General features: G+C 47.1%; 1 pseudogene; it reads right to left on the bottom strand.

Annotated features, from left to right (window-relative positions):
- Positions 1–7557: 7557 nt before the first annotated feature.
- Positions 7558–9434, bottom strand: LOC133040859 (adenylosuccinate lyase-like; annotated as a pseudogene).
- Positions 9435–13690: the final 4256 nt, after the last annotated feature.

The following is a 13690-nucleotide window of genomic DNA, read 5'->3' as shown; positions in this document are numbered from 1 at the left end:
GTCTCAGCTCTCCCTGCTCCCCGTCCTTCCCCGTGGGGCATGTCTCACCATGTGATTGAAGAAATGACAGGTAATCCCTTCCTTAAGTCTTATCTCTTCCCCAGGATCCTGCCTGTCCTGTTCCTTCCTTCCTTGCTCGCAGGCCCTCGAGAGAGATCCGTGAGCGCTGAATGAAGGAGGTTGGGCGTGGGCGATCCGGGCCCTTCCAGCCCAGTCTGAGGAGCCTGCAGAGTGGGCTGGGTCACGGTGCGGCGCTTGGCCGGTCCAGCGGGAAGGAACTGCTCCCCGCGGGCTCCCAGGGGCCTTTCCACGGGCAGTGGTCAGCCTGCAGGTGGGACTGCTCACCCGCTTCATGCTGGGGCTCGAGGCAGAGCGACAGGCAGGCAGACAGAGTTCCGCCAGGCCCTGCCTGCTGGCTCAGTGCACCCCAGCCTCCCCTACGCCTCCCCCTCCGTCCTCCCCACGCACAGGACCTGCTGCAACTTCCATGCTGTGAAGCCAGATAAAGAGAAACCGCGCGTCCCCATCCTGCCCGGGTGGAAGCCCAGACCAGCCGGTGCTGTGACTTATGAGGCCAGGTCCAGGGCTGGGCGGTTCCCAAAAGCCCGGCTCTGGGAGTCAGCTCTCGGAAATCCCTTGGGGCGGCACCTCAGGGCGCAGTGTGGGCGGTTCTGTGCTCTGGGCGCCCTGCTCCTCCCTGCTACCTGGAACCTTCCTGCATTCACAGGCTTTGCTGTGGCCTTGGGGCAGGGGAGATGTTACTTGGGGCTAAATATTTTGATCCAGATTAAAAAAAAAATCCCCACCCCCAGTGCTCAAGAAATGGGCCTCATTTCTCTTTCTTTGTCCCGAACCATAGCCAGCGGGCTCCGAGAACTCTGGGCAGCAGGGGACGGCGGTGGTGTCCCCCGTCAGTCCCTGCCAAGTCTCGGGCCACCCCTGCCATCACCATCTCATCATCCCGGCCAGGGACAGGCGCGGTCAGAGGGGCCGGCTGGGCAGCGGGCAGCGGTGGAGTCAGGCAGGGCCGGGTGAGGAGGGCAGGAGGGGGCCAGGGCCCCGTGGGTTTCGAGCAGGCGGTCCAGGCTCCGTTCACGGGAAGCAAGCCTGCCTCGTACGTCGGACTCATCCTACTACTGTGAGCTACACTTGCATGTCCTCCAGAGAAGTGGCCTGCAATAAGCATCGGATGTGAAGATCAGTGCGGCACAAGAAAATCACAGGTGCCTCGTCCAGTCTTGTCCAGTCCTTTGAGACCCCATGGACTGTAACCCACCAGGCTCCTCTGTCCACGGAATTCTCCAGGCAAGAATACTGGAGTGGGTCACCATTCCCTTCTCCAGGGCATCTTCCCTACCCAGGGAACAAACCCATGTCCCCCAAATTGCAGGCAGACTCTTTACCATCTGAGCCACCAGGGAAGCCCTAAACACGGTATAAACACACACAATTAGACAAAACTAAAAGCCAGGATAAACACATCTGCCTCCAGCCACAAAGAAAGGCAAATGGTCATTAACACCTTATAGCTCCACCAATGAGGTAGAAAGAAATGACTCCAGATATTCTTCAGGTGTGGTAGTAAGGATATAATTAAAAAGTGGGGACGTAACTTAAAAATGAGAATCTCGGGTATTTCCGGATTCTGGGCTTTTTTTCTTCTTTTTGTGGCTGCGTGGCTCGGGGGATTTTATTTCCTTGACCAGAAACCAAACTAAGGCCCTCAGCAGTGGAAGTACAGAGTCCTAACCACAGGACCGCCAGGGAAATTCCTCCAGATACATTTTTTAAAAATTTTATTGTCTTCATTTGGGGAGGGAGGGGAGAGAATAACATTACATATTTATTGTCGTTCGTCATTCAGTCGCTCAGTCGTGTCTGACTCTTTGCGACCCTATGGACTGCAGCAATCCAGGCTTCCCTGTCCTTCACCATCTCCCAGAGTTTGCTCAAACTCATGTCCATTGAGTTGGTGATGCCATCCAACCGTCTCATCGTCTGTCGCCCCCTTCTCCTCCTGCCTTCAATCTTTCCCAGCATCAGCGTCTTTTCCAATGAGTCGGCTCTTTGCATCAGGTGGCTGAATTATTAGAGATTCAGCTTCAGTATCAGTCTTCCCGATGAATATTCAATACTGATCTCCTTTAGAATGGACTGGTTGGATCTCCTTGCAGTCCAAGGGACTCTCAAGAGTCTTCAATACCACAGTTGGAAAGCATCAACTCTTCGGCGCTCAGCTTTCTTTATAGTCTGACTCTCACATCCATACATGACTACTGGGGAAACCATAGCTTTGACTATATGGGCCTTTCTCAGCAAAGTAATGTCTCTCTCTCTCTCTCTCTCTCTTTTTTTTTTTTTTTTTTTAATAATATTCTGTCTATGTTTGTCATAACTTTTCTTCCAAAGAGTAAGCATCTTTTAATTTCATGGTTGCATTCACCATCTGCAGTGATTTTGGAGTTCAAGAAAATAAAGTCAGCTACTGTTTCCACTGTTTCCCCATCTATTTGCCATGAAGTGATGGGACCGGATGCCATGATCTTAGTTTTCTGAATGTTGAGTTTTAAGCCAACTTTTTCACTCTCCTCTCTCACTTTCATCAAGAGGCTTTCATTCCTCTTTATTTTCTGCCATAAAGGTGGTGTCATCTCCATATCTGAGTTTATTGATATTTCTCCCGGCAATCTTGATTCCAGCTTGTGCTTCCTCCAGCCCAGCGTTTCTCATGATGTACTCTGCATATACGTTAAATAAGCAGGGTGACAATATATAGCCTTGATCTACTCCTTTCCCAATTTGGAACCAGTCTGTTGTTTCATGTCCGGTTCTGACTCTTGCTTCTTGAACTGCATACAGGTGTCTCAGGAGGCAGGTAAGGTGGCCTGGTATTCCCATCTTTTGAAAAAATTTCCACAGTTTGTTGTGATCCACACAGCATAGCATAGCATAGCATAGCTTTAGCATAGTCAGTGAAGCAGAAGTAGATGCTTTTTCTGGAATTCACTTGCTTTTTCGATGATCCAACGGATGTTGACAATTTGATCTCTGGTTCTTCTGCCTTTTCTAAATCCAGCTTGAACATCTGGAAGTTCTCGGTTCACGTACTGTTGAAGCCTACCTTGAAGGATACATAACATTATTAGTTGCTAAAATCAGATTCATTTTTAAAACAATGTTCTCAATGGGGTAAAAGGTATGTTGTGATCCTTGAGCTGGCCCTGGCCGTTCCAGCTTAGACTAGTCAATGTTCAGAGTTTGTAAATGGAAATGTGATAAGCAGGAAGTTAACCCTGCAGGTGGGGAGATGACCGGTGGATCTACATCACAGATGGCCAAGGACGCCACTGAGGCCAGTTGTCACGGGCAGAACTGTGTCCCTCCCCAAATCATGGGCCGGAGTCCTGACCCGCCGCACCCCAGATGTGACTGAATCTGGAGATGGGGACAGTCAAGAGTTGATTAAGGTAAAATGTGGTCACTGGGGTGGGTCCTAATCCCACAGGCCTAGTGTCCTTATAAGGAGAGAAGGTTAGGGCACGATGTACACGCAGAGGGACAGCCCTGTATGGACACAGGCAGAAGACAGCCGTCTACACACCAAGGAGAGAGGCCTCCAGAGGGACCAGTCCTGCTCACACCAGCTCAGACTGCAGCCTCCAGGACTGGAGACAGTGGATGTCTGCTGTGGAAGCCTCCTGAGGCCGTGAAATGTTGTTACAGCAGCCCTAGTGAACTAAAATACATGCCAATCTCAAGCAAAACGTTTTTCAGCTTTCCCCTCCCCCCCTTTTTTTTGCATGAAATACCAAGCCCTTGATTCTTAATTAACTTGGTGAAGATGGACACCAGGCAGTCCAAGGCAAAGATCCAAAATGCACATAAGAGCTCTTAGCTTGATACATGGACGCATCAGTTGGTCAATGCTGATTGCACGTCTGTCCACCTCTTTCTGGCTTCTCCCCCATGGAAGCTTATTGACCTCCCCATGTAACGGTAGGGGTCAGGGGAGCAGAAGGGCAGAGAGGAGCTCTTGGCCACGGGGCGACCTCAACGCTGCATCTCAGTGTGGAGGATCCAACCGATGTGAGCTCGTCTCAAGAGCCATTCCTGGCCACAGCACATGCGATTTTCAAACCAGATGCAGTTTTTCACTTACTCATCTGTTTCTCTGCCTGGACACTCAGCCTGCCGACCTGATTTATTGATGTATTTCCAGCGCCTGGCCTGGTGCCTGGCGTAAAGTGGCTCAACGTGATCACGTCTATTGAATAAATGAACGGAATGGGTAAAAATGGCAACGTCTCACAGTTGTCCTATCATTCGTCAAAGTTAGAGTGATTTTAAGGAGGTGTCGGGGAGAAAGAAAAAGCTTTCCCAACTGCAATGAGATCATTCACTCATTCAAGGAAGGAGCTCAGACAACACACCCGTTTCTTGCTCTGCCTCCCGGGGCCATGGGGGCGGGTGCTGGTTGGCACAGCCTCTCGTTGTTACCCTTATTCCTAAGTCAGCACTCACGGTGTCCAAATTCCCAGCAGATACTCATCTTTGAGACTTGGGAACGAGGTATTAGAATTCCCCAAACCCTTATTACCCTGTATTTCTCCAAACACTGTAGTTATATGATTTCAATAATGATGGACCCTAATAAGCAGGTTCAGAGGTTTTCTGTAAAAAAAAAAAAAAAAAAAAATCATGTACTTGTGGCTTTTGATTATCATAAACTAATAGATTTTGATGATACTGCATATTTTAATAGTGTGTGGAAAGGATCTCTATCTGATGCAGACACTGGATAACAGAAAACATAAAAAGAAGGGACTATTAGCAAATGACAAATGCCAATTAAAAATCATTTTAACGTGGATGAACCTAGAGATTGTCATGCTAAGTGAAGTTAAGTCAGGGCAAGACAAATACCATATGATATCACTTATATGTGGGATTTAAAACATGATACAAAGGAACTTATTTACAAGACAGGAAGAGACTCACAGACTAAGAAAATAAATTCATGGTTACCAAAGGGGAAAGATGAGATGGATAAATTAGGAGTTTGAGATTAACGTATACACACTACTATATGTAAAATAGATAAACAACAAGGACCTACGTGTATGCCACAGGGAACTGTACTCAATATCTTGTAATAACCTATAACGGAAAAGTTTATATATATATATATATATATATCACTTGGTTGTATACCAGAAACTAACACTACTTTGTAAATCAACTATTCTTCTATTTAAAAAATAAATGATCAAAAATTTAAAGATAATTCCACAAATATATGATACTTAGAAGATCAGTTGCTCTGTCTGACAGTCTTGAGCCTTTGTTTCATAACAAATATTCCAGTCATAAAACTTCTTTCACTTGATGATGTTAGTCAGATATTAAGGAGTCCAAAGCATTCTTCAGGTTGAGCAAAAGGAGAGTACCAGTTGCTTTTTTTTATTATGATAAGATATATAGAACATAAAAGTTACCACCTTAACCCTTTCTATGTGTATAACTTAGTGGCATAAATTATATTCACATTGTTGTACAACCATCCCCACCACGCATCTTCAGAACATTTTCATCTTCCTGGACTGGAAACCTGTCCCCATTAAACACTCACTCCCCATTCCCAAAGCCCTGTTCTGGGTCCCCACCATCCTACTTTGTGTCTTTATGGATTTAACTCATCTAAAAGATGCTTGCTCCTTGGAAGAAAAGCTATGACCAACCTAGACAGCATATTAAAAAGCAGAGACATCACTTTGCCAACAAAGGTCCGTCTAGTCAAAGCTATGGTTTTCCCAGTAGTCATGTATGGATGTGAGAGTTAGACCATAAAGGATGCTGAATACTGAAGAATCGATGCTTTTGAACTGTGGTGTTGGAGAAGACTCTTGAGAGTCCTATGGACTACAAGGAGATCAAACCAGTCCATCATAAAGAAAATCAACCCTGGATATTCTTTGGAAGGACTGATGCTGAAGCTGAAGCTCCAATACTTTGGCCACCTCATGCGAAGAACTGACTCCTTAGAAAAGCCCCTGATTCTGGGAAAGACTGAAGGCAGGAGAAGGGGACGACAGAGGATGAGATGGTTGGATGACATCACTGACTCATTGGCCATGAGTTTGAGCAAGCTCCGGGAGATGGTGATGCACAGTGAAGCCTGGCGTGCTGCAGTCCATGGGGTTGAAGGGAGTCAGACATAACTGAGCGACTGAACTGATTGACTGACCGAGGAACCTCCTGTGTGTGGAAGTTTTCCTTTTGTACAGGCATAGTTCACTTAGCATCATGTCCTCAAAGTTCATTCACAAAGTCACTTTTTCCCAACTTTTTCTCTCTTGTAGTTGATTTCTAATCTCATAGTGTTGTGGTCAGAAAAGATGCTTGATATTATTTCAGTTTTCTTAAATTTGCCAAGGCTTGCTTTGCAGCCTCCATTGTGATCTGTCCTGGAGCATATTCCATGCGCACTTGAAAAAAATGTGCATTCTGCTGTTTGGAGGTAGAACACTATAGATATCACTTAAGTCCATCTGGCCTAATGTGTCATTTAAGTCATCTGGCCATATTGATTTTCTCTCTGGATGTTCAGTTCATTGATGTAAGTGGGATGTGAAAGTAACCCACTATTATTGTGTTACTGTTGATTTCTCTTTTTATATCTGTTAACATTTGCCTTATATATTTGGGTGCTCCTGTGTTGGGTGTATATATATTTACAATTATTCTTTTTCTTGGATTTATCCCTTGATTATTATGTGGTGTCCTGCTTTGTCTTTTGTAACAGCCTTTATTTTAAAGCCTATTTTGTCTGATCTGAGTATTGCTACTCCAGTATTCTTTTGATGTCAGTTGTCATGGAATATCTGTTTCCATCTCCATGAGGCCACTTTTTTAGTGGCGAAATTTCATCTGCTTCACAAAACCATAGCTTACAGTGAATATTCAAACAGTGAGATGTGGGCACAAGGTATTATGGGGTGGGACTCAAATCACACAGCACTGAGATCCCTGAGAAAGCTTAACAGCCTTACACAGAATCACACGTTAAAATCACCAATTTAAGGACTTGTTCATTTATTCCTTAGAACACCACTCATAGCAGGTGTGTGAAGTATCCTGTGTGTATAAACTCAATCATATTTACTTTATTCATGAGAATGACTCACCCTGGCAGAGACAGGGCCCTGGGCAGGCGCTTACAAATGTGCCACAGCCATAAGCCAGACTGGCTCCGTGGTGGCTGATTCTGGCCCCTGTGCTTCTGACCTGGTTCCCGAATGGCAACCTTATCCTTCAGCTCCACATGACAGTGCTTCCTGTCGTTGCTTTTTTTTTTTCCTGTGGAAAACAGAGTTCCATGCAGTTTATTTCTGCATTGCAAACCCAAGAAATATGAAAGCATCATGGGAAAAAAAGTGCTGTATTAATTTATGGTAGCAATTCTTGAGATAAAATACGGCACTAGATAGTAGTTTTTATGACTCTGCAGTAAACGTTAACAGAGCCAACAATGGTTTTTTGTTTAATTCTCTTCCAAGTCTACAGACGTAATTCTGCCTTCACCTGCATCACACTTTAATGTGGTTTTCACAAGGGACACACCTCCTTTTCTAAGAATCCCTGTCCCTGCCGGGATGCACGGCTGGTGAAAGAAGGATCCGGTAAACAGTCCAGTTGGGAGTGGGCTGGACTGAAGTAGGCATCAGCCTGGATGCTCTCGACGGCGTCATTGTCGCCCCCTTCCTGCTTGACCACGGCAGCTGCCTGCTGCATGAGCGCTCTGATTTTCTCATGGCAAGCCTGGTGGCTCCCCCAGGCTTTCACCATGGCCATGATGAGGTTCTCTGTGGCCGTGAAAGGCAGCTCCTACAGAACGCGCCACTCAGTTACAGTGGCGTATCCCACCAATCCTTCAGAAATGTTCTGCAGTGTATTTAATACAGTATCTGCAGTGAGAAGGACTTCCCTCCTAGCTCAGTCGTTAAAGAATCCACCTGCAATGCAGGAAACCCCGGTTTGATTCCTGGGTCGGGAAGATCTGCTGGAGAAGGGATAGGCTACCCACTCCAGTATTCTTGGACTCCCCTTGTGGCTCAGCTGGTAAAGAATTTGCCTGCAATGCGGGAGACCTGGGTTCAATCCCTGGGTTGGGAAGATCCCCTGGAGAAGAGACTGGCTACACACTCCAGTATTCTTGCCTGGAGAATCTCAGGGACAGAGGAGCCTGGTGGGTTGTAGTTCGTGTGGTCACAAAGAGTCGGACACAACTGAGCAACTTTCACTTTCTGCAGTGAGAAATGCCTCAGCCAAACAGATTCATCGGTTGGCATGGTCATCGAGTGTGGGTACAAACCACGGCACAGATGCTGTCTGCAGGGGGTCCGTGACAAGGGTCATCCCGTGATGGGCCAGGCTGCGGCACTGCTCTGAGTGTGTAGGGGTTGCACTTGAGCCCGTTTGCTGTTTTTCAAAGGGTTTCTCCAACTCCTTGAGGTTTGCCAGGAGTCATATGTCGGTACAAATCCTGTGCACCCATGCCCCCACGCGAGTCAGCACAGAGAGCACCTCACCATCTACTTTTCTCGTGTAGGTCTGCCCCGTGATGAGGAAAGCCCACTTGAATCCTGCCTTTTCTGTCGCCATCTTGTCAAGCTGCTCTCCCTTTTGCTCATCTCCCTCGGAGAGCTGCAGGAAGCTGGCCTGGTTGCCAGTGGGGCCCTTCACGCCTCGGAAGTGCAGCTCATTCTGGACACGCTTCAGGTTCTGGAGATACATGCCCAGATCCTGAATCCAGAGAAGGCAACACTTCCCAACTGTGGTCAGCTGAGCAGGCTGGTAATGTGTGAAACCTAAGGTGGGAAGGTCAGCTCATTCCTTAGCAAAGTCGGCAAGCCGAGAGATCACCCTGACAAGCTTTGGCAAAAGCAGGTCAAATGCATTTCTAAGAACAATCAGGTCTGTATTGTCTCCCACATAGCAGGAGGTGGCACCAGGATGGGTAATGCCAGTGGCTTTGGGGCAGCAGTGGGCAAACGTGTGCACGTGAGTCATCACATCACGTCGTACTGCTTCTTCTCCTCAGCTCCCATCTTGAAGTCAGGGTTGTCCAGGTTAGATTTCACCTCCTGGATTTGTCCATCTGTGTTAGGCAAACCCAGTGTCTGCTGGGCCTCCGCCAGCCACAACCAGAGCAGCCTCCAGGTCTGGAATTTGTACCTGTTACTAAACAAGAAGCACATCTCTGGGCTGGCATAACAGGAGGCAAGCGGCAAGTGGTATCTGTCGTGCCCGCGGGCCGCCTCCCTCCCGCCATGGTCGCCCCTCCGCTGCGATTCTGAACTCTGCACCCCTCTGGAACTGCCTGCCCTTGCTTTTGACCGGATCAGTGAATTCATTCCAACCAGTAACCTCTTCATGTCCACTACTTCATTCTCCAAAGAGAATGCTTTTCCCTTTGTCTCCATATATCGACTGGTTTTTCACACTATTTGGGATTGGCTAAAATGTAACTTTCCTGAGAAACTGTGGGAAGGAATTCCTGCCTGGAAAGCCATTGAGCAGTGTCTTCCCCCTGTGGCCTCAGGAAGCTGCCACAGCTTCCAGTCACTTGTTCTGAAGGTCAGGGAGCAGACAGGAAGAAGAACCACGAGACTTTCTCCCCACACTGTTCTCCCAACGGAGAGGGAGAAGTGAAGTGAAAGTCGCTCAGTCGTGTCCGACTCTTTGCGACACCATGGACTGTGGCCCACCAGGCTCCTCTGTCCCTGGGATTCTCCAGGCAATAAGACTGGAGTGTGTAGTCATTCCCTTCTCCAGGGGATCTTCCCAACCCAGGGATTAAACCCGGGTCTCCTGCATTGCTGGCAGATTCTTTACCATCTGAACCACTCGGGAAGCCCGATGACAGAGAGGGAAACCCCACAAATGCCTGCACTGTCGCTGATGTGGTGTTGAAGAGATTAGGGTCTAGTACTCTCTTAGCCTTGCAGGGCAAAGGGCAATGAGATGTCAGAAGACTCAGCTGAATCCTGACTCTCTCCACGGTGGATGGGCATGGCGCGGATGAAAGGGACCACCTCAGATGATGATTTTTGTCGTTGTTCAGCCGCTCAGTTGTTTTCAACTTTTTTGCGACCCCATGGACCACAGCACGCCAGGCTTCCCTGTCCTTCACCATATCCCTCAGTTTGTTCAGACTCATGTCCATGAAGTTGCTGGTGCCATCCAAACATCTTATCCTCTGTCGCCCCCTTCTCCTACCGCCCTCAATCTTTCCCAGCATCAGGGTCTTTTTCAGTAAGTCAGCTCTTCACATCAGGTGGCCAAAGTATTGGAGCTTCATCTTCAGCATAAGTCCCTTCAATGAATATTCAGGACTGATTTCCTTTAGGGTGGACTGGTTTGATCTCCTTGCAGTCCAATGGACTCTCAAGAGTCTTCTCCAACACCACAGTTCAAAAGCGTTAATTCTTCAGCATTCAGCCTCCTTTATGGTCCAACTCTCAACATCCATACATGACTACTGGAAAAACTGTAGCGTTGACTAGATGGACCTTTGTTGGCAAAGTGATGTCTCTGCTTTTTAATATGCTGAGGTTTATCATAGCTTTTCTTCCAAGAAGCAAGCATCTTTTAATTTCATGGCTGCAGTCACCATCTGCAGTGACTTTGGAGCCCAAGAAAATAAAGTCTGTCACTGTTTTCATTTTCTCCTCATCTATTTGCTGTGAATAATAGCGATCACCCTATCCAACTTGCATAACCCTCAAAGCCACCCTATGAGGTGGTTCTATCATCTTCATTTTAGGAATGAAGAAATTGAGGCCCAGAGAGGTCGAGCAATTTGTCTAAGAATGCACAGCCATGGTACAAAGAAGCAGAGCCAAGACTTGAACTAGCCCACCGGGCTCTAGAGCCTACATTTGTAACTACTGTGCAAAAGTGTCTTTCAAAGAGCGGCCTGATGACTGACCTGGGCAGGGAGCCAGTGGGACTGCCAGGACAGTCACCTCTCATCTCCATCTGCAAGTCTCACAATGTCCCACTGTAATTATTCCTGTCTACAGATGAAGAGACTGAGGCTTAGCATGGGTATGGACCTCACCCAAGGTTAAGGTAGATGTCAGTGCTGGGGCCCCAGCTGAACCCTTGGAGAGTCTGAACTACCTGCCTGGACCCTTCTTCCTCCAATTGTTGGGTGTTTTTATTGGATTGGCTCTATCTGAAGCACATAATGAAGTTGTCAAGAGAAGCAAGTTACGAGGAGTTTATGACTTGCTTTTAAAATATAATTACACTGATGCAAGAAAGAGAAGTCTTCATGCCTGTGTGGGAGCCCTGAGATCGTCGAGGAGCTAGTGCCTCCCCGGGACTGGCACTGCTGGGGCAGCGGGGCGTGTCGCAGACCAGGACGGGGAGAGGCTCCCAGACCCGCCACGGGTGCCAGACTTAGTGCCTTGGTGGCCGCGCACTGGTCTAGGGATTCTCTCCCCAGCTTTGAGGGCCTGGGGACTCTTTCTGATGTAACATCACAATAACTGGCTTTAGAGTCAGTGTGGGGTTAGCCCCAGCTTCTACTGAACCATGAACTGCGGGCGTTGGGCAGGTAATCTGGTCCCTCCATGTCTCAGTGCTCATCTCCGTGAAAGGAAGGAGGATACACTGGGGAGGATTCAGTGAGGTTCTATGAGTGAGGGGTTCCCTGTAAGTGCTCTGCAAAGCTCTTGGGGATGAATGTGCACCAACCAAGCTCCCGACAGGCTCAGCCACGGACCAAAACTTCAGCTAACTGGTTGATTGTGGGAAACAGAGTTGCCATGGAAACGGCAACACACAGGCCCCTGATCTTCCCTGCTTACTGGCCACTGGGACCTCAGTTTCCTCCTGTGTGTAGTGGGAAGGCTACAGGAGCAGCCATGTGGGAAATGATTTTCAGAACTGCATAGACAGAAACAGTCTTCTTTCTTTTCCTTTCTCCTTGTTTGCCAGCCATTCCCCACCCCCCATTCCCACCCCATTGGCCAGGATACCTGGGAAAGCCAAATAGGGTTGGTTCTAATGGTTAAAGCCATGGAGCTAGTGAAGCCCAGGGCCCCCGCCTCCTCTGCAGCGGACAGGATTCCTGGGACAGCACTGAGACCCACAGATAAAATGCTTAGTCCTTGGGGGTCCCTTCAAAAGACCATTCCTTCTCATAAGCATAGTGGCTAGATCAGTAGTTAAGCCCCTAGTTCATTCAAGGTTCCAGTCCCAGCTCTTCTCAAATCAGCTGGGTGCTGCTGAACAAATGTTTTTTGCATCTCTGAGCTTCAGCTCCTTCCTTTTGAACGGAGAGCCACAGCCTCCACCACCTGCCCTCAGCTCGGACCTATGTTCCCTACCCTTCCAACAGAACTGCCTGCCACCATACAGTGGGGCTTCTGTAGTATTTCAGACGGTAGAGCACCCACCTGCGATGCAGGAGCCCCAGGTTCAACCCCCGGGTCGGGAAGATACCCTAAAGAAGGAAATGGCAACCCACTCCAAATTCTCGCCTGCAGAATTCCATGGAGAGAGGAGCCTGGTGGGCTACAGTCCACGGGGTCGCAGAGTCGCACACGACTGAGCAACTAACACACATACACACACACACACACACACACCTCGTTTATTAGGTTGCTTTGCATATTCTAATAGACTTGGGACGCACTCAGATCTCTGTGACCGAGGCTAGGCCACACACTCATCTCACAGGAGCCCTCCTCCAGAGCCCCGTACATTTCTAGACAGGGGAGGTGGCCCAGGCCACACTCAAAGCCGACATCTACATCATCTGGAGAGTCAAGCTGGCAGGCACATTTGTGAAAACACAACTCTGGCCACAGTAAAAAAAAAAAAAAATTCTCCACACCTGTACCTCCAATATTTTATTGACTTTTAATAGAAGAATTGGAGAGAAAACATTTTCCATGCTCTTTGTTTTCCTGACTGAGCCTCTGAAATATTTTTCAGGTAGATACTTCTGGGAAACAGTTTAGTTGAGTGATATAAATTACTACATTGAAATGTCATCTGAGCTTCCTGAAAGCAATTTTCCATGGTTTGTTCTTGCCTAGGTTTTACTAAAGTAACATTGGTGGGGGGTTTTCAACTAATGATAAAAAAGGATGTACATTCATGATAAAGTATCTGGATAGCACAAAGAAGAAAGTGAAAACTACCCACAGTTACCCTCAAAGACAACCACTGCCAACAGGCTGACATTAACTCTTTCCAAGAATATCTATGTACAGGCATATATAGAGAAACATAAAAGAATTGGATACAGTAACAATGTTTTCATATATGGACATATGTTTCCTTTTATAAACTCGAGACTAAAACTGAATTTTAGTTTTCCAGAATATTTCATTTCATGTAAAACTCATTAAAATTTTATCAGTTTGATTAATAATATTTAGAATTTTTCAGATACAAGATAACAAATTTTACATAATACATACTTTATCTAAACACAAACTGTTTTTTTTTTAATATAGGCTCACACTGTATATTCTTGTGTGTAACTTGTTATTTTTTTAAATCTTTTCCCATTTAAAAAATTAAGGCATAAATAACATATTAGTGTACAGTTCTGGGGACTTCCATGGTGGACCACTAAGACCAGATGCAGCCAAATAAATAAATAATAAAG

This window comes from Dama dama, chromosome 2 (genome assembly GCF_033118175.1).
Source record: "Dama dama isolate Ldn47 chromosome 2, ASM3311817v1, whole genome shotgun sequence".
In the NCBI taxonomy this organism is placed as follows: domain Eukaryota; kingdom Metazoa; phylum Chordata; class Mammalia; order Artiodactyla; family Cervidae; genus Dama; species Dama dama.
The sequence above is the reverse complement of the archived record's forward strand: the minus strand, read 5'-3'. Positions and strand labels throughout refer to the sequence as shown.